This window comes from Zootoca vivipara, chromosome 5, assembly GCF_963506605.1.
Source record: "Zootoca vivipara chromosome 5, rZooViv1.1, whole genome shotgun sequence".
Taxonomy (NCBI): Eukaryota; Metazoa; Chordata; class Lepidosauria; order Squamata; family Lacertidae; genus Zootoca; species Zootoca vivipara.
The window spans coordinates 10,260,096-10,282,511 of record NC_083280.1 but is presented as its reverse complement, the minus strand read 5'-3'; the positions used below and the strand labels follow the sequence as shown (position 1 = coordinate 10,282,511).

At 44.3% G+C, this 22,416-nt stretch overlaps 1 long non-coding RNA gene across 1 annotated transcript in view; it reads left to right on the top strand.

Annotated features, from left to right (window-relative positions):
• Positions 1–22,416, top strand: part of LOC118093467 (uncharacterized) — a 441,102-nt gene that overhangs the window by 376,358 nt on the left and 42,328 nt on the right. The window contains exon 6 of the long non-coding RNA XR_009557561.1: positions 8,433–8,742. This is a non-coding gene — a long non-coding RNA (uncharacterized LOC118093467). The remainder of the gene's footprint in view (positions 1–8,432; positions 8,743–22,416) is intronic.

Genomic DNA, 22,416 nt, shown 5'->3' with positions numbered 1-22,416 from the left:
GAGCTTGTAAACATCCCTCTTTTGGGGCCATGAATTGCAACTGGGACAAAGACAAATCTGTTCCTTAAACGTTTTGGTCGTTTGAAGGTGCTTTCGATCACATTTAATTGTCTGAACAATTTCCCCAGCATATTATAGAGGAAAAGTTAATTTGTGATTTATAGGTAGTATGTTATGTTTGGAAAAAGTGAGCAGATCTAGTGGCCTTCTTGCACGGACTTGCCATTTAACCATTTTCCATTGGTTTGGATGCTGAACAATAATTCAGTGGTGGGTCAGTTTGTCTTATCTACCTGTAAAAGACAGAGAAAATTGGGAGGTGGAGGGGGAAGCAACTTATGGAAGTTGTAGGAAATATTAGGGGTGTGTGACTGACCCTCCAAGTGTGTGTCGGGAGGGAATTCAGCAGAAACATTTTCCCTGTGATAAGCTGCACTTTAATTTGAAAACTTTAAAACCTCTGAGTCTCCTTTAATGGTGGAAAGATACACAATACTTTTCACATTATAATATATGTAATGCACTTCAATTGCCAGCCATCTTAATTCTGAAAGGTTTCTTTCAACCTCCACTGGCTATGGTGTGAGGCAATAGCAGTGGCAGCAAGCAGACTAAAACCAAATTCCAGCCTTGTTATGAGGGAAATGTTTAATGGGGAGAGGTTTTAATGCTAACCCTTTCTCTATTGAAGAGATAATGGATGTGAAATACAGAAAATATTTTTAAAGGAAGAATTTCAGGAAGAAATGTAAGAACTGTACTACCAAAACTACTCATCATGAGTTTATTCATTAGTGATATTTTAAGCATCATCTTTCTATCCATCTGTATAAACTTGTCAAAATCTATGCTTTGGGGAAGGTTATTTTGTGAAATGTTCACACACACACACACACACACACACACACACACACACACACAGAGAGAGAGAGAGAGAGAGAGAGAGAGAGAGAGAGAGAGATACTGTAATAGCAAATGGTCCTTATGCCTTAAGATAGGATGCTAAGGAATTCTTAAGATCTAGATTGATTAATTCAGAATAAGTAGTACTATTCCTTGGTTTCATATATACTATTCTGGAAATCTTTTACAAAAAGAAAACCCATCTTTGACCATTCCATAAATCCTTTGATTGTGAATTGTAAAAGTGTATCAAGGAAGGGAAACATATTCGTGGATGTTCAGCTGAGCAGTGGCTGCTGTGCAGGATGTCGCTCAACAGTCAAAAAGCACATCTGAGCCCCTTGTGCAGTTTGTGATTTCACGTGGGTAATTTCACCTGTATGGCTTAGAATGACTGTTAATTCAACCAGCATTACAAATGTCTTTGTTATTTATGTAACACTTTAGAGAGTGTTCAGAGGTATTCATATATATTAACCTTATAAGGAAAACGATTTCTGTTGTTATCCCAGTAGGGTGGGTGCAGAGCTGGCCTGATCTTGCCAAAGGAGCTATTGAGTTCATGGAGAGGTTAAAACGTGGGTTTTTGTTGTTGCTGTTGTTGTTGTTCTTCGCAGCTCAGTTTCTTAGGCATTGGCTAGAGTATATGTAAAGCCAGCATTGGCCAGAATGCTCATTAGCATTACAAATGTCTCTCTTCCACGTTCTCTTCTACATTAACAGTGATTAGAGCTTGGCATAAATACATGAATAGGGGCTAGCTAGAAGATCACTTAAGCCTCAGGTGCCAAAACATGGGAATGCCGTTCATGTGGGTTGAGAAATCAAGTGTTCCTTCTAGGCAATGTAAAGTTTTAAAGCACAAACCAGTTTAAGCCTGGTTTGAAAGCACCTAAATTGCTGCTAATGCAGATTAGAAAGGACATCCATTACACTTTATAGCAGTTGCAGATTTTAGATTTGAAATACGGTAACGCAAAATGATTAATAATAATTGTTTTGAGTAGCAAGTGTGGAAACGCCTGGTGACATATTTCCTGACTCCCGGCGCGTAGAGCTCGGGACTCTCGGCTAAGCAAAGCTTCCGCTAGAGTGGAAAGCTCAAGAAGCCGCATCTCTGCGAGGAGGCAAGGTTTGTCTTGTCTGGATAATGTGGCTGTAGGCTGTAGGTGGAAGCTGCGAGGCGCAGACTTTCTGCACACGGCTGTTCTAACCTAGATATGTGAGAACTCAGAATTAAAAATAATATCCGGAAAGGACCTGGGGCGTTCTTCCTGTGCAAGCCCAGCTCGCTTTAAGCAGAGCTTGAGCAAGAGAACTTCCCGATGAACCTTTATTCTGTCGCTTTATGCAAGTTTCCAATTGCCAGTTGTCAGTTCCCGAACCTTCGCAACACTTTGGTAGTTGGTGCCTGTGAGTCTTGAAATGCTTTAGAGCGGAGGGCTTTCAGAGGAGGACTGCGACCCACCCTGGGGCACACGCACACACCGGCTTATCCGTTTCAAGTGGCGCAGTGAAAGTTAATTCCTCTTGCTGAGCGGTAGTTTTAGGGGCAACTTCCATAGACAGCGCAGCTCCTGCGTAGACGTTTGCTGGAGAAATCGGGAGCAGTTGCTGCTCCGGGTGTAGAGAAATGATGAGCACAGGTTTTGCCTCCTCACCCCAAAGACGTTTACTTGGAAGTCAGACCAATTGATCGCCATGGCAATTGACTTCTAATTCTGCTGTGTCTAGAATCTGGCTGTTGCGTTTATCTCCGGAGTCCGATCCTGCCGTTTGGCGGGTAACCGGTCTTGCGGCTACAACTGAGCTCAATCATTGCCGGATGCGATGGCAAGGGTGTTATATAGGATGCCAAAATTGCTGCTCTCTTCCATAAACATGGTTATCAAGTTCTCAGCCCAATTATACTGAAGCCACGCATTAAAACTGTGCAGATAACCCGATCCATAACCCTATTGGTACATTTCAGATCCAATTGCTGTGAGCCACAATATCTTTACTCCGAAATACGAAATAATGTCAATGGGCTTCCTCCAGAGTAAGTGGTCTTTAGTGTGTGGTCAGTGCATTGACGTAATAAAAAGGTAAAACGTGAAACCTTCGTGTAATCGAAGTACTTTCCCTTTACTCGGCCACAGACTGAGCTGTGGTCCGATTGACTTCAATGAGATTTAAAGCTACACCAATCCGAATTATTCCGTCGTGTTGCTAGATGAATGAGTTTATACGTGTCGGTGACTAGAAGCGAGTTCAACTTAAATTTGTACGCAGCACAGACACCCATTTACGGGGAAGTAAATCGATTTAAATGGGACTTCACCTCCAGGTGAAATATGTTAATGAAACTTAATTTCCTGTGAAACTTAATTTCTCCTTGGAAGTCTGTCTATATGAATGCATTGTGTCAGGATATTCTTTTTAAGATCCAAAACGTTATTTGTGTTGGGTTAATTCAGGACAAACATATCCGGTCTAGAAATATAATTAATATCTTTCCGGAGACGTTCAGGCGGGGGTGAAGGAAAATTCGCAGCACTCAACAGATGGGAATTTATTTATTTATTTTAAAAAATAAAGTAAAATAATTTTGGCTCCTGATAAGCCCACTTATTTATAATTTGTTCTCAGAACTAGCTCGTTTTAGGATACAGACGTTATTACTCTATAAGAAAAAGAATATCAACTCCGAATGGACATTTATCTTCTTTAGCTCTGGAAGTTGGGTAGAGATATAGTTGCCTCTTCCTTTACCCGCAGGCGTCCCTAATAACTAAAATTAGTCATCCCCGGTCCTTGAACTTAAGCCTTTGGCTCCCATTAAATTTAGCATAATTTAAGTGCATCTTCTGAACCTGGCTGTGGATGGAAGTGCCCCAGAGGCAAAGAGAGAGCGGCAGCCTTTTTGGAACTTGTTGGGTTAAGGAGATTCGGAAAAGAAACTTTCAAGACTCACAAGCTTTAGACCAGCCAATTTTTAGTTTAGGAGCCTGAAAAAGATGGCTATAGAGTATAGACTGCTGAACGACGTTGAGTGTCGCCGTCCCGACCCCATCTGTTCTTAAGATTGTTCCACCGCGATCCACAAATCATTTAAGCCGAAGCACTTAGCGGATAAAAGGGGAGCGGATAAAAGAACGGTATAGCCACATTGTGCTTTTTGGAGGTCAGTTAGGATATAGATGTAATAATAAACGAAACGAAACAAACTGTGGCGGTAAAGTGCGTTCTGCCTGTGATGCACATTCCAATGGAAAAGTCCTGACTACGTTAATGATTCTGCCTTGTGCAATGCAACTGTACTGGCTTGAATCCGGAGAGCCAGAACCAAGTTGTGGATCAGGCTGTTAGAAGCAGACATTGGAGCCAGTTTGGTTCCTAATCTGTGTATTGCTTCGCCTGAACCAGTTTGAGGATCGCGTTATTTGAAAGTGACATAGTGGTATAGGATTATCAGTCTGCCTTTCTGAGAGAAAGCTCTGCATACATACACTTACACAAAACATGCCGTGATAGCTATGAAGATAATCATCTCTCACTCTCTGTTATGTTCTGATTATATCATCAGCAACCCGTTTTCTATAACTTTTAGACATCTAAACAGGCACAGAGAGACGCCAACGGAGAAGAACTCTGTGACAGACCCATCTACAACTGTTGAGCCGAATTAGGCAAGCGTTGTTCAAACAGGTCCTTTATATGTATTATTTGTGTTTGATTTCTGTGTTACCGGTATTTACACATTACCGACAGTATTAGAGCTGGAGCGCCTGTGAATATCCTCCTGAGGTATGAAGGGAATCGGGATGGCGCGTTCCTTTATTTCCTGGCCAATCGCGATTCTCCACAGTTTGCTGGGCGCTTTTCTGTTTGGCGGAATTCCTTGTTTCTGCTCTTCCACTTTAAGGGACCCCATTTTCAGATCCTGTTGGAAGAGGATCTGCATTTCCATCGCTGAAGCAAGGGTTTGGGGATCAGTTAGTATCAACTAAACCGGATTAGTGATCATTGATCGTGGCGGTGGTGGTGGTAGCAGGATGGATCTCGGCATATTCCCGATCCACGGCCCAGTGAAGGCCAACAGCCCGTGTGCGTAAAGCCGTGTGTGTTACCTTCAGACGCCCAGACCCACCTTTCCTCCGTGTACTAGAGACGACCCCAGGCAATCCCTTGGGAGCTCCTCCTGTGAGATGGGGATTGGAAGTCATGACCCCCATCAGAATCGCCGTCTATACAGAGCGAGAAGTGCGCAGGCTAATGGAGCATTTCAGCTCAACTGCCTTTGGTCCAGAGCGTTACGGCTGCAGCCCGGACGCCTGAGTCCTTGCGGCGCGGACGGTCCTCTGGCGCGCTGCTTACTCTGGGATATATCCCGCTGCGCTCAATCGGATTGACTCCCCGTGTGAGCGCGCAGAGGCGACGGTGGCAGCTCGAGAAGCAAGATCGGTTACAGTCGAGGGACTGGCTGTCAAGTTAAACAAGCTTATGGGGTCAGGGTTGTGGGGTGCGTCATATAATTAATTTATACTTCATCCTTAGGCGCGTTTTAAAAGACGTGGGTAATAATCCCCGCTATTCTCTCTGCTTAAATGGTCTTTCAAAAAGGAAGAGCCAGCGCAATGAATCTTCAGAAGAAAGGGGGAAGGCAAAAAAGTGAGGGGGCGGCGGAAAGCGTAAAAATGGGATGCGAGGATATAGGAGCATTGCCACAGTCTCTTCGGAAAAGTGCCACGAACCGTTAAACCGAATAACTTCTACTGAAATCTGCGGGACTATCGTAAATGAAAGAAGCTCTGACGCTGCGATCCACAAATCTGCTAAGCCGAAGTGAAGCAGCGTCCCTTCCCCTTTCTGCTTAAATGTGGGTTATTGTGAATAGTATTGTTTGAGTCTAAGAGAAAGAAAAGTGGAGTTGGTCGATTTTCGCCTCATTGTTTCAGCTAGAAGTGAGATACCGTATCTTGCCCCTCCTCTCAGAAAATATCAACTTATGGTTCTGTTGATTTCAACGGACCTTAATTCCAGGTAATGGGGCTTGAGATCAGGAAAACGATTGTCTTCATATCCCATTACTTTGGCTTATGTGACTCGTGGCTCCAGTTTCCAGGAACAATCTCGGGAGTATACACGCCCTATTAAAGATTGGCTCTATTTCTGTAGGCACAGACGCCCAACGCCTTTCCCACGACCTCTAGAACACGGTTCCTGGTCTCGCAGGAACTGAACAAGCCGAGGGAAGGGGAAAGGATTGGGGCAAGGCGAGCCACGTGCTGTGGGAAATGCCGCTCTTCGAGCGCCTGTCCCCCCCCCAAGTGGTGTGGGGAGGGGCTGGCTTTGGCGCGTGTCACTTCTGATTCCCCAATAATCCCTTATTAGGTGACTTTCCAAGATGCGGCCTCTAAACCAAGAATGGGAGGGGGGATTAAAAAGGAAAAGTGAAGACTGCAAGGGGGAAGCACATTTTATATGCTGGAAGAGGGGGAGTGGGATGTGGGAAAACTAAAGAGTGGCACTCCTTCCCCCCCTCCCAAGGTTAAAAAGTCACGGAGGTAGGTTACGGTCAGGACAGGGTTACAGAAGCGGCTCGGACCGGAGCATCAATTCCTAGAGAAAGGTGGAGGAACACAACGCTCCGCACCCAAACTTCCCCGCCGCTCTCCCATTGTCTCTAAGCGCTCCTCTTCGGCCAATGGACGCCTTCTTCCCTCGGTGCGAAGCAAACGCCCGCAACTCGGTTTGCTAAAGGCGTTGGAGTGGGGAGGATTTCTGCGCCTCGTGCGCTTCCTTTCCCAGGAATCCGAGAAGGGTGGCCCCTCCCCGTCGAAGACCGGGCATCTCCCGTCGCCCCAATTAACGCTGCTAATTTATTCGTGGCAAATAACGAACGAGGGTGGGTGGGTGTCTCCACTGTCTGAAGAAAAAACCAGTCGTGCTCATGTGGCAAAGCTGTGACTTAAAATTATCCAGTTTAACTTTTAGCACCGATTCGAGATGAAATATATGGAAACAATGCCTTCTTTCCTCTGGAGGCTGCTTTGCTAGGGATTTCATGCCCCTGACTACAATCCGATGTCATTTTCGTGTGCCTCCTCGCTCTGCCAGTGTGAGCTGGGGGCTGGGGAGGAATCGCCAGGATCCGAATCGCCCCTCGCCACCGCAGGGGGGGAGGGGGGACCCAAGCAGTGCTGAGGGGAGGTGTCACGGATGAATTTATCCTGTGTAAACGTTCTTGTGAATCGAATCCATTCTGGAGAGGTTAGGGGCTCTTAAAAGAATGAGTAATCATGACGGAGCAGAGATGCGTGTTAAACTTATGTGGGAGGGACCCTTCAGACGAGACGTTGGTGCAGAGGAAAGGGAAGCGCGTTGATTCGCAGCAGCGTCGGGACTGAAGGCTGAGCAGGACCAGAGAGGGAACGAGCCGGGTGGGGGGAAGCTTGAATACTCAGAGTAGGTGCCCTGCGTTGCAAAGATTAGATGTGAAGATAGCCTTTTCGAGTGGCGAATGTTTTAGCTTGATCTACAGCCCAATTAAACTGAGGTCCTTGAAACTGTCGCCATTAGGTTCTATTGACTGTCATTTGCTTGTGGGATTGTCTAAAGAAAACTTTTTGTGGAGCTGGATCGGACTGAGCGGAGAGAGAGGCAAGCGTCTCTTCCTTGGTCACGCAGCTTGGACGAGAGGATCTGTTGAAACCCTGGGGGGGGGGACATAGACGCGCGCGCACAAATATGGCAAATGTGTGGTCCACTTTAGTATTGCATATCCAATAATACCTTTCTCATGCCCTTCTCTGTAATTCTAATTCTCCTTTTTTCTTTTAAGCAATGGATACCACCCCCAACTACTACCACCACCACATTGAAATAAACAGATGTTAGGGCCGATTAAGACCCGAGCGGGAGACAGAAGCCCCCATCTTTAAAAAGAAATATATTAATAGTAATAGTAATAATAATAATAATAGGAGAGAGGCTAGGTCTTGCGGAGTCCTTTTCCATTTGTGAGCCTCCATTGGGCGGGAGCGGGGGGGGGGGCAACCAAACCTAAATCTTTATCAAGCCCCTATTCTGTGGCTTCAATAAACAGAATCCCCATTACTTCACGGCGCCTTTTGTTGCCCCTATACAAATGAGAACAAAATGGTTATTCAGGAAAACGCTTTTCGATTTGTATTGTGTGTGGCATGCACAAAGCGCACTGTTATTGTATTAAAAAGAACCATCTGTAGCAGAAACAATAGCATCAAATTATCTTTGAATACCCACTGCAAAAATATAAAGCTTTTATTCTTTATTCTTATTCTCCTCTGCGGACGGAGGGGGGGGGTTGAGGGAGAGAGAGGAGGAGAGAGAGAAAGAGACGGAGAATTGACTTTGTTGTTGTGGGTGCATTCTTATAACACACACACAGACACACACAAAATCAGCCATTTGGATTTTTAAGCCATACCATAAACGATTTTCCTCTCTCCCTGTCTCCCTCTCTCTCTCCCTCTCTCTTTCTCCCTCCCCCCCCCTTGTTCCAGGGGCTTCAGTTTAAAGCTAGGACTAGGATTTGAAGGATGTGTAGGCAACCCGGGTTGCCGGGGGAAGAAAAACGGAACTGGATTCACTCTGGCTGGAGAAGAAGAGAAAGGCTGGAGCGCGGGGGCTGGCAGGGGTGGGGTGCGCGAGAGAAGAGCATCCGAGCATCTGCAAGTGCCGCCGTCCGGGGGAAAGTGCTCCAAGCCCCCGAGGAGGCCGAGCTGGGACGGAGGAGCCCCCGCGGACTTGGTCTTCCTTCTGCCAATCAAACGCCCTCCGAGCCAAGAGCCCAAAGTGGAGTGGCAGAAATCTGTAAGTAACTTGCACCAACTTTGACATGCACTGCCAGTCTCTGCTTTTACTTGCCATCTCCGAGACTTGAGGGGCGGGGGAGGGGGATTAGATCTGGAAAATATACACACCTCCTGTGTTCCAGCCGTCAGGAAAAGAGCGTTACACTTTGCAAATACTTCTATTTCTCTCTCTCTCTCTCTCTCTCTCTCTCTCTCTCTCTCTCTCTCTCTCTCTCTCTCTCTCTCTCTCTCTCTCTCTCTCTCCCCCTTCTCCCCCACCTCCCCGTTTTTGGACTGAAAAGTACAGTTTCTGGAAATCTTGGTTTCTGGCTAGGCAAAATAAAATAAAATAATTCTCCCCTTTCCATCCCTCCTCCCTCCTCCCCCCCTTCTTGTTTGGGTTTGAGAGCGAAAGAGCCGTGTATTGCTTAATTGTGTGTGGGGGGGGGGGGTTCTTTCAAAAGGTTTGCCCCTATTAGAGCGGCAAGTCCGACACAGCGTTAAGGTTGTGTGTGTGTGTGCGTTTTCCCGTAAACGCCATTTGGCAAGAAAAAAAGAGATGTAGTTGAGTCCAACTGATTTTTTTAAAAATGAGGAAGACTCCAAACTATCGGGGACGATCTGCCCGTGCCCTATCTGAATCTATGACACCGTGCACGTTGAGTTTCCGGGAAACGGGTTAATGAAGGGAGATGTGCAGCCAGCAGCCGGGGGTGGGAGGAGAGGAGGGAAAGGAGGAAGAGGAAAATCGGGGAAGATGCATTACCTGAAATCTGCAAAGGTGTTGTACGGTACCAGCTGCCGAGGCTCGCGCTTGCTCTCTCGCGCCCCCTAATGGTAAAATGAAGATCAGGCTTTAGTTTAACCACACGGAGGGGGGGTGTCAGCTGTTTCTCTGCCTCTCTTCCCCACCCCCAACTTTCGTTATCGATTTGCAGCCCCCTTGAAAAAAGGAAGGGGGGTTTCCTCCTCCCTCACTGGCACTGCAATGCCTTCACAAAAAGCCTTACCAAACGCCTGACAATGCAAAAAAAAAGGCTAATTATAATCCAGACCCCCCCCCTTTTAATTTTAAAAAGAAGGTAGCTCCCTTTACGAAGTTGTGGGTGTTTTGGATTTTCCCTCTATTTCTTTTTCATTATTATTTTTAAAAAGCATTTGATAGATAAAGGTTAATCTTGGGTTGAATGACGGAGCTGTGATTGACAAGAGGAAAGGTGTTGAGGGCAGGTCGAGCTGTCTTATTTACAGCCCACTGCTTGCTATAGAGCCTTTGTTAGGACTGGGAAGCTAATTTAGCGCTGATCAAAAGCACCACGGAGTTAAAGGGCCTGGTAATGACTGCTAATTTCATTTCAGCCTCATACATCCCCGACCGCTGTAATTAAAGACGTGCTATTTAAATACAGGTGAAGAGGCTTTAAAAAAAATAAAAGAAAGGGGGGGCTATTGCAATTTTATTTAGGCTTTCCATCATAAATGGGTCCAGCTACAATGTGTGACTTAGTATTTAATTCTTAGCTTGTTTTGCTCTCCCCTCTAATGATTTGGCTTTTCACTCGGGCACTCTCTATTAGTTTAAAAAAATACTGTAAAATAAAATAAAATAGATTCAAACGGAAAATAAATGCAAGCCTTAATAGAAAGATCGCCCACAAATGCAGGAGGAGAAGAGAGTTTAATGTGAAGATATTTATTTTTGTTTGATACATTTAATCTGATGCAGCGGCAGTCAGCGAGAAAGGACTGCACTGGTAACGTGGGATGCGGGGTGGAAAGAAAAAGGGGAGGCAAAGATCAGGCTTCTTTTTTTTAAGTGCCTCTAAGGAAGATCATTTATTAATTAAATTATTTCCCCCACTTCATGTTAGATTTGTTGGCTCTGCAAACGATGTAATTTCTCAGCTGATGTAACAGTTTCTTTCTAGAGAGACATCAAAGGATAAAAGCTCTACATTTTTGTAGTTGGTTAAAATTGATACCAAAAAAGGGGGGGGGGAGAAAGAAAGAGAGGGAGGGAGAGAGACGGAAGTTAGCCTTTAATCTCTTTTTATCCATGAGGACTAAAGATCTGTACTCGACCCTGCTAAGCTTGCAAGCTTGTACCCGCTTCTTCCGGGGTTGTGATGGGCTTAGATGAGAGGCGGGGGCTGAGCTGGATGTCTGAGCGCCCCCTGTTGGCCACAGCGCCAGTCCTACGTAGAGCAATAACCTTGTTCTTGGGTGTTGGGTTCTGTGTCTTGCACATACAGTTTAGCAAACTTAACAAGATAAAATAGGCTAGCAATTAAAATCAAAGAATAGAAAAGGGACGTACCTACCACACACTGCGCTTGCAAAAGTTTCCTTTTCAACACCAGTGAGCATTTCGAGGATCCAACCCAGACCTGCTTAAAGGGGGTGAAATGCTTCTTTCTTGAGTTTTTAAAGTCCTCCTTCAATTCATAAGAGGGTTAAAAAAAAGTAACATATATAATTTTAAAATAATTCCAATTCCCCCCCCTTTTAAAAAAAAGTATCTACTTTTTTAAAAAAGAGAGAGAGAGAGAAAGTATGGCATTGTGGCATATGTTTAATTTGGAAATAATTAAAAGCCCATATGCTGGACTTCTAAAACAACAGAATCAGCATAACCTGAGATAGTTTAAAAAGCTGCAGTTGTGATTAAACTTCTTTGCTGATATTTGGAGACCCTCCTGGGGGTGGGGGATCCCTGCCAACAGGTTTCTTTTGAAATAAGATTTTAAATATTAGAGTAATAAAACAACAATACATAACAAGTTGTCAGTCAAAAGAATATTTTTGTATATCTTTCTGAGGAGAATGTTTCAGCATTCCCCGCCCCCGATAATTTTCTTGTCAACATTATCTGGAAACACATTGGTAAAAATTAATAATACTAATAAAGCAAAATAAAATTGTTCAGATCCACTTCTTTCCCTCATGTAAAATTATCTAGAACAGTTAGACGTCTGGTGTTTGTGATTGTAGCTTCTAGTCAATAGACAGGTCACAATCCTAAGAACTCCTACTCATTTGTTTTAAATTGTGCAGCCTTTTGAACACCTGCTCAAAGTTGCTGACAGCAACAGATGGGTAAAAATTAAAACTACAGTCAGTAAAAAGTCAAAAACAAGCAAATAGCCTGCAATCACAACCTTAAACATCTAAAGGGAGGTTGTTGTACAAACCCAGGGTCACAACATTTACTGAGTAAAGGCCATTAACATCATTGGCACTTGCTTCTGAATAAATGCTTCTGAATCCTAATGGGTCTGATCCCCCACCCTCAAATATTGGTAATATAAACACTGCTACTTGAAAACAGGTCCTCTTTATTTCAGTAGAAGCTACATCCCAACCATAAGGCTGGCTGTATGAACCTATCCATATCTACTCAAAAGTAAGACCCACTGAGTTCCATGGGACTTGCTCCCAGAGAAGTATGTGTAGGAATGAATCCCTGAAATTTCATTCTTCATCGTCATGTTCTGTCTCAAGCCGCCTCCCAAATCAATTTCTCTTGCTGCTGGTTTTTAATTAAACCACCTCTGTATGATCTCATGATCCAGGAAAGTTGTCGTCCCTCAGCTTCCCAAAGTTTCGAATGTGAGAAGTACTGTGTGGGGTGGGTGGGGAGTTAGATGCACGGGGGGGGGGCTTTGTGTGGAGGTGGTATTTCTTTTGATATGAGCCGAACAGACTTTGGAGGGGGCAAGTGAGAAAGAAGTGCCTTAAACAAACGGTGGCAAACCAGACTCATTCAGTTCAATGGCAGTATCGCCCTGGAACGTGGCTTGCGTCCTCGACTGCGGTCATATGCACACCGTCAACCCCATTGAATTGGGTGTGATTTAATAAACCTCCAGAGGGTCGTCCTAGGTAAGCCCTAGGCCCAACTTCTAGGGTCCTTGCCTGTTTCCTGTGTGAAAAGTAATCGGGCAAGGATAAGATTCCACAGAGCTCTTCAGAGGTGCCGCGGTCAAAACAAACAAACAAAGCCACGATGAGCTGAAGCAGAGCAGCTTCTTCATCGCAACCCGCAGTCTTTTATCTCCCTTGTGAAAACGCTCTGCTTTGAGAAACGAAAAGGTTTCCCTTGTAGAGGTCCTCTAGGAAGCGGCCAGAGACAATTCGCGACCGAGATATGGAAGCTTTCCTCCTTGGAAAGGAATCTTAGAGGGCAAGCAACACGGCTTAAGAATCCTTAAGCGAAACAGAAGTCCATACCCCAAACGCCCTTGCAGATGCAGGAACCTGAAAGGAGGAGCTGCGTCCCAAAGAGATCCCTTCCTAGCAACGGATTTGAGGGTCTGTGCGCATTCTGTATTCGAGTGTACTGTACATACAGCATCATATGTAAGAGGAAATCAGTCTTATTCATACAGAGTGCCATATATACACCCCATATATAAACCACCTGATTCCGTGATGCTTCTGTCCGGAACCTTTCTTAACATTTGATTGAACCTCCATGTTTTAAAAGCTTTAGGATGGAGAGTCTATCCACACCCTCTGGAAGGCCCTGCTGCAAAGAGTCCCATTGCACACCAGTTAAGCAGGAACACTTCGACTGAAAATGGTTAAGCCTACCACCCTGACCCAAGCAACAAATGTAGCTTGTGTTAGGTATGACTCCAAGGAAATTCGCATTCAGATAGGCAGGCTTACTGATGACCTGTAGTAAAAATGCATCTAGGCGTTCGTTGCCTGTTTCTCTATCCATCTGTCTCCATCCATCCAGAGTGTGAATTCTTCTTTCATTAAGATTATATGCTGATAGTTATATAAGAATTAAAATATACTTCACCTCCCCACTGCTAAACTTTCATGGCTCCTCTCAGACAATTAACATCCGAATCAAAACAAGCTACAATCCATGCAACCACCTGATCTATCCAATAATGAAACGGCAACAATTACAGAACAACAAACCTTTTCCTGTTCGCCACTGGCCTAACCCCCGAAGGTGTGTCACCTGTTTGAGCAAGACCTCAGATGACGATGTTGAGGGCAAGTTCACATCTAGACAAGCGTTTCTGTTAAAAACCAATCCCTCGGGTTCGAGCCTGCCATTTTTAAACGGCGGAGCAAGCACACCTGTAGCGGCTGTTATGCCATCTCTAGAGTCACCCCACAGCAATTACTCAAAATAACGTATGTGGGAGCTCAGTCTTCCCAAGGCCTTGTCCAGCTGAGTTTTCCTTAACACATTTGCAGATGTGCAGTGCCAGTGTGGTGTGGTGGTTTGGGTGTTGGACGAGACTAGGGTTCAAATTCACATTCAGCTATGAAGCTGACTGGGTGACCTTGGGCCAGCCACCATCCCTTAGCGGCTTAGCCAAAGGGACCTCACAGGATTGTTGCGAAGATAATACTGTGTGGAGAGGGGCAGAACCATATACGTCACCCTGAGCTCTTTGGAATGAAGGTGGGATATGAAAGCAAAAATACAAAATTACACTAAATTAAAGGTTCCTAGATTAGACTTTCTGGGATTCCAGGGAGGATGGATTTCCAGTATTTTCTCTTGGCCTCGTCACCTTGTTTTCTAGGCTGAAAAACGTATGAAGTTACCTCTCACTAAATATTCAAAGAAGCACCCCAGTCTTTCTGCAGCCTAGGCGTATTTACATGAGGTCGGTTGTCTTTTGGCTTGATCCAGAGGGGATTATTGACACTGCGAATCATAACGGCCGGAGAAGCCTCTTCTTGTCTGCCAGATCAATCAGTGAGCTCCACATTACAGTATTTAGTGAATTGAGTGTAGATCAGCCCTTCATTAGGGTTGATATAGAGAGTGAATCGTGAAGCAAATTAATTAGGAGGTATTTCATAACAAAACCTACTCAGAGAATATCACGTTTTCTCCTTTATGTTAATATTTTTACTTGGTAATATTCGCTGCCCGGCTTGAGCCCTTGTAGATCAGGTGTGCTGGGTGTCTCACCGGACCCCTTCTTTCCAGTATCCGCCATTCGCATTCCGAGGTTGCAAAAAATAAGAATCTTTCAAGAACTCCGCTGTCAGCCCCGTCTGTTTGGAATACGGAAAGAAAAGTGCCTCTTTGGATTCGGACGACGTGCCCTGATCTCTAGGCCATTTCTTAAAATGGGAAGGAAGTTCATTCCATAGACACAAACACAAAATTATTTAAAAGTCCTGCTCCGGAACTGCTAGGAGAGTTTCTCCCTTCCCGCCCTGCGGACCCCTGGCCCTGGAAAACTGACACAGCCCAGTTAAGATTATGATACCCCACCACCCTGAACGCTTTTCTGGAAAGCAGGAGCCCCACAATTTTCAGTTAGAGTTACACAGCAGCCCAAAGTTGTTTATTGAAGCCCCATAAAGTTAAATGGGGGTTATTTTGCGCAACGGATGTGCTTGGGATTGAGGCAGCTTGCCCCCCAAGAAAGCTGGAGGCAGTTTTGTAGAGTTGACATTGTCCCTGAAATACGCGTCCATCTCTGTTTCATTAGTTGCAGCTCTGCGCACAGTTGGGCAGCTTAAATCCTATTGAAGTCTATGGGATCGGCGCAGCATTTTTGCAGGAATGCAGCTCTTGACTCCAGTGACACCAGCAGCTTGTTCCCCGACCCAGATGGATTTAAACTGAGTTAAAACCCGGACTCGGCAGTACTGCTTGACTATAGAAGTCCCATTATAATTATTGAAACATTCATGTGATTGTATCAGAGTACTAATCCCGGAGTAGTAAATCTGCAGCAGTAGTGACAGGCCGTCTGACCTTGAACACATTTACTGGGGAGCATAAGCTAGTAATGTAATGTACCTACAGTTTTCTAGAAACGGATTCAAGCATTTCCGCGGAAGAAGTACTTTGACCTCAACTGCATTTGCTTGGATACGGCTTATTGACATCAATAGGATTTACTTCCGAGTATATTCTGGTCCGAAGCACATTAGTTAGAACTGCATTCCACAGAATTTACTTCCATCTGACACTCATCGGGGTTGCCGCCATAAAGCGTTTGGTTGGCGAGGGTGTGAGGATGCAGACTCGGCTAGTACAATCTTACTTTTGACATGTTGTTGAAAGGAATGGGGATTTCCTCCAAATAATGAATCAGAGGACCTTATTGCCACGTGAGTGTGCATAGGACTGCAACCCTGTTAAACAGGAATTTAGCAAGGAAAGAAAGTTTGCTTGTTAAAAATCACCAGGCAAAAATGATCCTGACTGGAGATCACAGAGGCTGCGCTCTGCGCGCCCTTTCCCAAAGGAGGACCTGTTAGGTTGTTGCCGCAAAATCAGCCGAGATTCTTGTGGCATCTTAAGCACGAAAACACGTATTATGAAGTGGAATGGCGTCGTAAATACGAAAACACATATTATGAAGTGGAATGGCACGCTATCCACGCTTTCCTTGGGGGGAAAAAACCGCTTTGCTCTGCGCTGTGAAACTTTGATTTCAGATTGAAGGTGCAGCGCAGCGCACCAAAAGAGTGCATGTCTTTATTTAGCGGTCCTGGAATGTCGCATTTATTTTAAAAATTCTGGGGTGCTTATTTTAAAGCAAGGGTGTGATCGCATTTATTCGAAAGAAGGAGAGAATGGGGAATAGAGTAGAATTGGAGTGGAGTGTTGAAGCAGAAGTGTAATTACGAGGGTTTTTTAAGAAGCCAGCTGCGTCTAAACACACCACTTGGAAGTTAGTCCCCGCTGGATCCTATGGAATTTATTTCCAGGAAGGCTATGTAGGATCTTGGTGCAAAGGCGCAGACAAGATCAGGAGGATTTAGGTGCCCCTGAATAGGCATTAACCATCCTGCCCATATTCAGGGTGGTCAAAGAGGGGCAAAGGAGTTAGCTTTGTTCTCTGACTATCAATGCATTTTTAGGAGTGGAGGGAGGATTGTAATCCTCTTTGCAGCATTTACTGCGAGATCGACTGATGCAGATTAGTAATATTCTTTAGAGGGAACGTGTTTAGGATTGGGCTCCTCAAGGTATCATGAGGAGCCCAATCCTAAACACGTCCCCTCTAAAATCCCACCGAACTGAATGGGAATTACTTACTTTCCATGGCTGCGATCCTAAAGCTACTTGATTTGAAAGTAGCCTAAGCTCAACTGCAAGGCAGTGCAATTTATTTTAAGGAGAATGTGTGAAGAATTGGGAGTAAAAATCTTGATCAGTATCAGGATAGCAAGAGAAGTGGAAATTCCGATCAGTATTTGCGAATAGGCAACTGAGGATGGAATTTAATTTGGGTTACTTGAGGAAGGATACGGATATGGGGGTTCGTGGCTATTACAAATTCATTCATTGGGAATGGAAGCCTTGGTTTCCTGGCCTACTTCTTCCTTGGCGATCACTCGTAGCCGAGTAAGATTATCTTCCATAAACACGGTTTTAACAATGAGTCCGTAAGTGACTGTGGAGGCCAATCCTGGATCCACACTTTCCACAGTGGGGACATAGGTTTCCGGCGGGAGTTGATCACTGTGAGGGTTTGCCAAGCACGTTTCACCCTTTCGTCCTGAGTTCCAGCGTCTTCAAAACCCATGACACCTTTGGTAAAGGCTGTTCTCCAATTGGAGCGCTGGCAGGCCAGCCTACAGGAAACACTCTGGAGTAGCCCCTCTGGAATTAAGGGTTTACTAAACTGTGCAGCCCGGTGACATTTCATCCAATCACTCTAACAGGTGGTTTGCTATCTCCGCTGTTTTCAGTACTACCCGGATATACCCAACAACCTCTTTAAAAACCAGCAACAAAACCAAACAAAACCCCGTTCTTTTAGAGGGAGAGGTGGTCGCATCGTACCCACTGAGTTCCACGAATTCATTAAGGAGATTTTGTTTTTGTTACCTTTTTGTTATCTTATTTTGTCTTGGGGTCTTTCATCTGAAACCGCGTGTTTGTGTGTAAATGTAGGACAACCTGGAAGAGCGCGGGTAGCAGTTCGGTCAAGGCTCTCTCACTACCGAGAGAAAAGAAATACTCCTTTCTTATATAATAATGTCATTAATGGTAGTTAAGACTTAATAATTATCTGCAAAAACCTTGACCTGCCTTCTTTCGGTTGTTGGAGGTAAAAGGAAGGGAGACAATCTGAGAGTCTGACGACTTATGGGGCAGAGCTGGGTTTAGTGAGGAATCACTGTCGCCCCCTCCCCCTAAGAAACATAATACTGCATCTGAGAGTGACAATCGGGTGGCTTGCTGGACAAAGAGCCAAAGCAGTTTAAACACCTTCAGGTAGCAATTTCAAAGTAATAAGCGATTTTAAACTATTATAAAAGTAATTTTAAACACTGAAACCACTTGTTTACATACTGTATTTTGAAATGTGTGTCTACACACACACAATTTCTTATTAATTCACTGTGAGCACCGTGGATTGGGTTTCTAAAAATGAAATGAAATAAAATGAAATAAAATAACGTACATCATTTTTCACCATCTCCCTTTTCTCTTTCTCCAACTACCCAAAAAGTTCCACTTTCACAGTTATTGGTGTGCGTGTTGCGTTATTTGTGCTATCTAGGAATCCATAACCAATATACAGGAGAACACTTCGAGTTTACTTTAAATCAGTCTTCAGTGGAATTCTCCTTTATTCTAGAACGGAAATGTTTCTTAACATAAGGGAAGTCCACATGCTAGGTGCATATTCAGAATGCTACTATACAAACAAACAAATGTATTGGTGTTGCTCATATTATAAGCCTATGTCTAGCATAACATAGATAGGATCATACTAGCATATGGCTGGGGTGGAATATAATATGAGACCTCCAGGTATAGGGCGGTGTATAAATTCAATTTTAAAAAAGATACAGCTGTCCTAAGAATGTGGATTATGTCTATATAATATTACTGTATATAGCTATTAACTTACATGGTAGTTCATACAATATGAATAATATTGTACAATAATTCCCAAGTGATGAACCAAATACATATATTATCCTATATTACATGATATATTAAATTACTATACTGCTCTTATTACAGTTAGTTCTGAGCAGTCTCTAGGGATGAATTTTCTTGTTTATCTAGCTTTTAAGGTGTCTAGCTTTCAAAGACAGCATGACATTCCATTATTTGAGTGGTGTTCTGAATTTTTGGCAGTCAATAATGAGTTTTAATATATAACTGTCAATATATATAGTTTTAAAAGTGAAAACAAAACATTTCTTTCTTGAATGTCCTATCTACTATGGAGGGCCCTTCTTTCCAACAGATTTATTGGACCTGGAACTATTTATTATCTCTCCCTCCACCGAAATTCATCAGCACACTCATTTTTTCTTGTGACTTTTTGAAATACCGGTAACTAGAATTTACAGTAGCTGGCGACTACTTTGTTTTAAAGAACCGTGTTAAAATAGGGTTTAAAAAATGTGTTCAAGCAAGTTAAAGAGTACAGGGAGAGTATTTGTGTACTCATTACTTTGGTTATTTAAAAAGAAATCTTTGGGGGCAATAAAATAAAAACTTTTGAGTTCACAGGTTGACATTCTGCAGACAATTGAGTTATCAAGGCAGTAATTATTTCACAGGGAGATAAAAATTCTCTTAGCCCCTAACTGTCAAACAGGAGGCTCTTTTCAGAGTCCCCTCCCCCTTCAAATTACAACATTAAATAAAGAAAAGAACTCGGTCCTTCCTAGCCAAAGGGTCTGTGAGTGGTTAAACAGAGCCCCCACCCCCACCCCACCCCTATACTGGTGGTCGTCAAACTCTGCTAATTAACAATGCTGAGAAATTCCATCCTAACAAGGACATTCTCTAAGTCTCCGCTGGTTCCCTGCCGCTCGCCTTCATTTCCATAAGAAGATTAAGAGTACAGGAGAACACACTCAAATGCAGATGTAGAAAAGAAGGGTTTTTAACGAGCATCATAATAGTAAGATGCTTGGCTAGCTCCCGCCTAATTGCTGCAAGTTAAACCTCTATTTGCAGCTCAGGACCAAATAAAGTAAAATAAAACAGGGGGTCGTAATCTTTCCATCTCCTGAAGACAAGATAACTTGGTAAGTTAAGACTGAGCAAAGACAAACCAATAATCGTACTAATAAAAATATATACCCCCCCCCCGCAGCCGAACACACACGCGTCGGGATATGCCAGCCTTTGCTGACTTAAGTGGTAGTTTAGATCAGAAAGTAAGTAAATACAAATCCGAGGCATTAAAACATACAACACCTCTTCTTAATAAGCTCATAACAGTAACTCCCCCCCCTTAACACTCTGTCGCTGTGAAACATTGGGAGGGGGCTGTTTATTTCATTTCCATAAATTATACCAAAGGCAACGAATTTTAAATCCATTCAGATTAAAACGTCGCTCTCCAGGCCTCTCTTTAGAGAATGTCTGTATCCTACCTTTGGCGGAGGGGGGAAATGAATGAGGTGCTGTTAGTCTGAAGCAGAAGATAAAACCGTGGGTGACTCCATCGCTACCTCAGTTTATCTTTACCTATGTGTGCACAAATATTGTTTAAGAGGGAAGCCAGGATCTCTCGCCACATATACGTGTATACCTAGGTCTGAAAAAGGAAAAGTGAAGATTGGGCGTGGGTCGGGGGGGGGCATGCAATGTGCTATCGCTTTTATCTTATTTTTCTATAGCGCATTATTATGTATATATGCCAGAGACAGTTCATTGCACTGATAAGGAAAACACGGCTAATTAAAATAAAGCGGTAAATACTCGTGATAACGCAATTGTTAGCTAGCTCCATACCTTATTTAGATGATAAATGCAATTAACAAAGAGCGAAACCAGCCACTTTAACCTCTTAACTGTGTTATTATAGAGTTCAGTGCCAATAAAAAGCATCTAGTTATGCGTTTGCGTGTGTTTGGATTGGGGGGGGGATCACTCCCAGCCTCTCCTCTTCCCCAATCCACTAGGAGACTGCCTCCATGCACAGTAAGATGTGTGTGCTGCCCCCCCTTTTTTAAAAAAAATACCTCACCAACCATCAGTTATCATTGTATTAACAGAGACAAAATCACAGCCTCCCATACCCACCCCTTTTCTTCAAACTTAATTATCCATAAGATTTTTTTTTTAAGGACGTTATCAACTATTTAGGCTAAATTATAAACAACAACAAAGTTAAATATGGTGCCTGGACAACTAGGCGTGCTCCATATATGTGTGGGGCGGGGAGTTGGTGGGAGAGGAGCTCAGCGTTAACTGTCTGTTTTCTTCCACATATGGGAAAATGTAATGGCCACGGTTGGATATTATTTACTACTATTGCAATGAATAAAATCAAGGAGGCTATGCGAAAGCTAGCGGTCTGAGGATTGCAGGCGCAGGCTTCTTTTCCTAATTTGTAAGTCTCAGTAAGAAAATATACAAATAAATAAACTAATATTCACGAGCCTAACGAAGTAGAGTAGCGATGATATTCACATTGCCCAGCTACCTACTTTATTATTTCAAGCCTTGTTAAGGCTTGGTTTATAGGGAAAATAAGTGTGTGTGAGAGAGAGGGGGGGGAGGGAGGGAGGGAGGGAGAGAGGGAGGGAGAGAGAGAGAGAGAGAGAGAGAGAGAGAGAGAGAGAGAGAGAGAGAGATTGAGATTTAAAGGGGGAAAGGCGAATTGACCAGTAGGGGGCGCACCAACCCCATGCGTAAAACCCCAGCGCTGAAAGTCCAGGCGTCCTTCCAGACGCTTCTCCTTTCCTTTTGTGTTTCAAAATCACTTCTCAGCTTTTTTTTTAACTGACCCGCTTAAGAGTTTTTAAATGTTATCAAGACTTTCTCAGTTTGTACAGTCTCTCTCCAAGTCCCAAAGAAGAAATAAAAATATAGTTCATATTAGGGGAGCCATTCCCCACCCAGCCCCCTCTCCACTCTCCGTCTTTCTACTGTGGCATCCCTTTGAAGTTTTCCAACAAACTTAAAAAAAGAAAAATCGGGGCTAACGGGAAAACCCGTTTTATTTCTTGTATGCGTGACGGGCCTATTTCTTGTATGCGTGACGGGCCTTTTCTTTCTAAGTTAGATGTAGCCTGCTGTATTTTCTGAACGTGGTCTGAAAAGGGTCCTCCACGTGCACGCAGAAAAAGTGTGAAAGCAATGTCGAGCGAGGAGGAGGTGGGGGAGAAAATAATCTATTTGCCGGAGTTTCCAACAAAACGGAACGTGCCCAGCAATAGAAATCTCCACATTTTTCTTATTCAATTTCAGGGGTTAAAGCGGTGCTGATGGGAGGGGGGAGAGCGAGCCCCCGCGACAATGTTCAAGCACTTTATAAAGCTGAATATAAAGCTGAAATCGTGCGCGGGGGAGGGGTGCGTGCGTGCGTTTCTTTGTATTCAAGTGCGTTTTAGCCCCAAAGATCCTAATGAAAGCTTCGAAGTAAACTTAGCTGGCGCTTTGTTGAGCAGGGGGAAGAGAACAGCTACCTATTTGTAACGGCTGGGTCGCCACCTCGCCGTGGCGGGGTGGGGGATCTCATCTCACCTCTCTCCCCCCTTCCCCCGCGGGCCCCGGTCGAAAAGCTGCCCTCCAGCACCTCCTGCGCGCGCGCCCGTGGGTCTCCCTCCTGCACCGTCCCTTCCCCACTTCCTCTTGTCCCTGCGCACCTGCTTCGCGAGGCTGGCAAGGGAGGGGAAGGAGGAGGGCCACGCTTTGTAACCGTGGAGAAGAAGGTTGCGGGGAGGGTGGGGAGCGATTGCGGCGCAAGGAGGGGGAGACAGT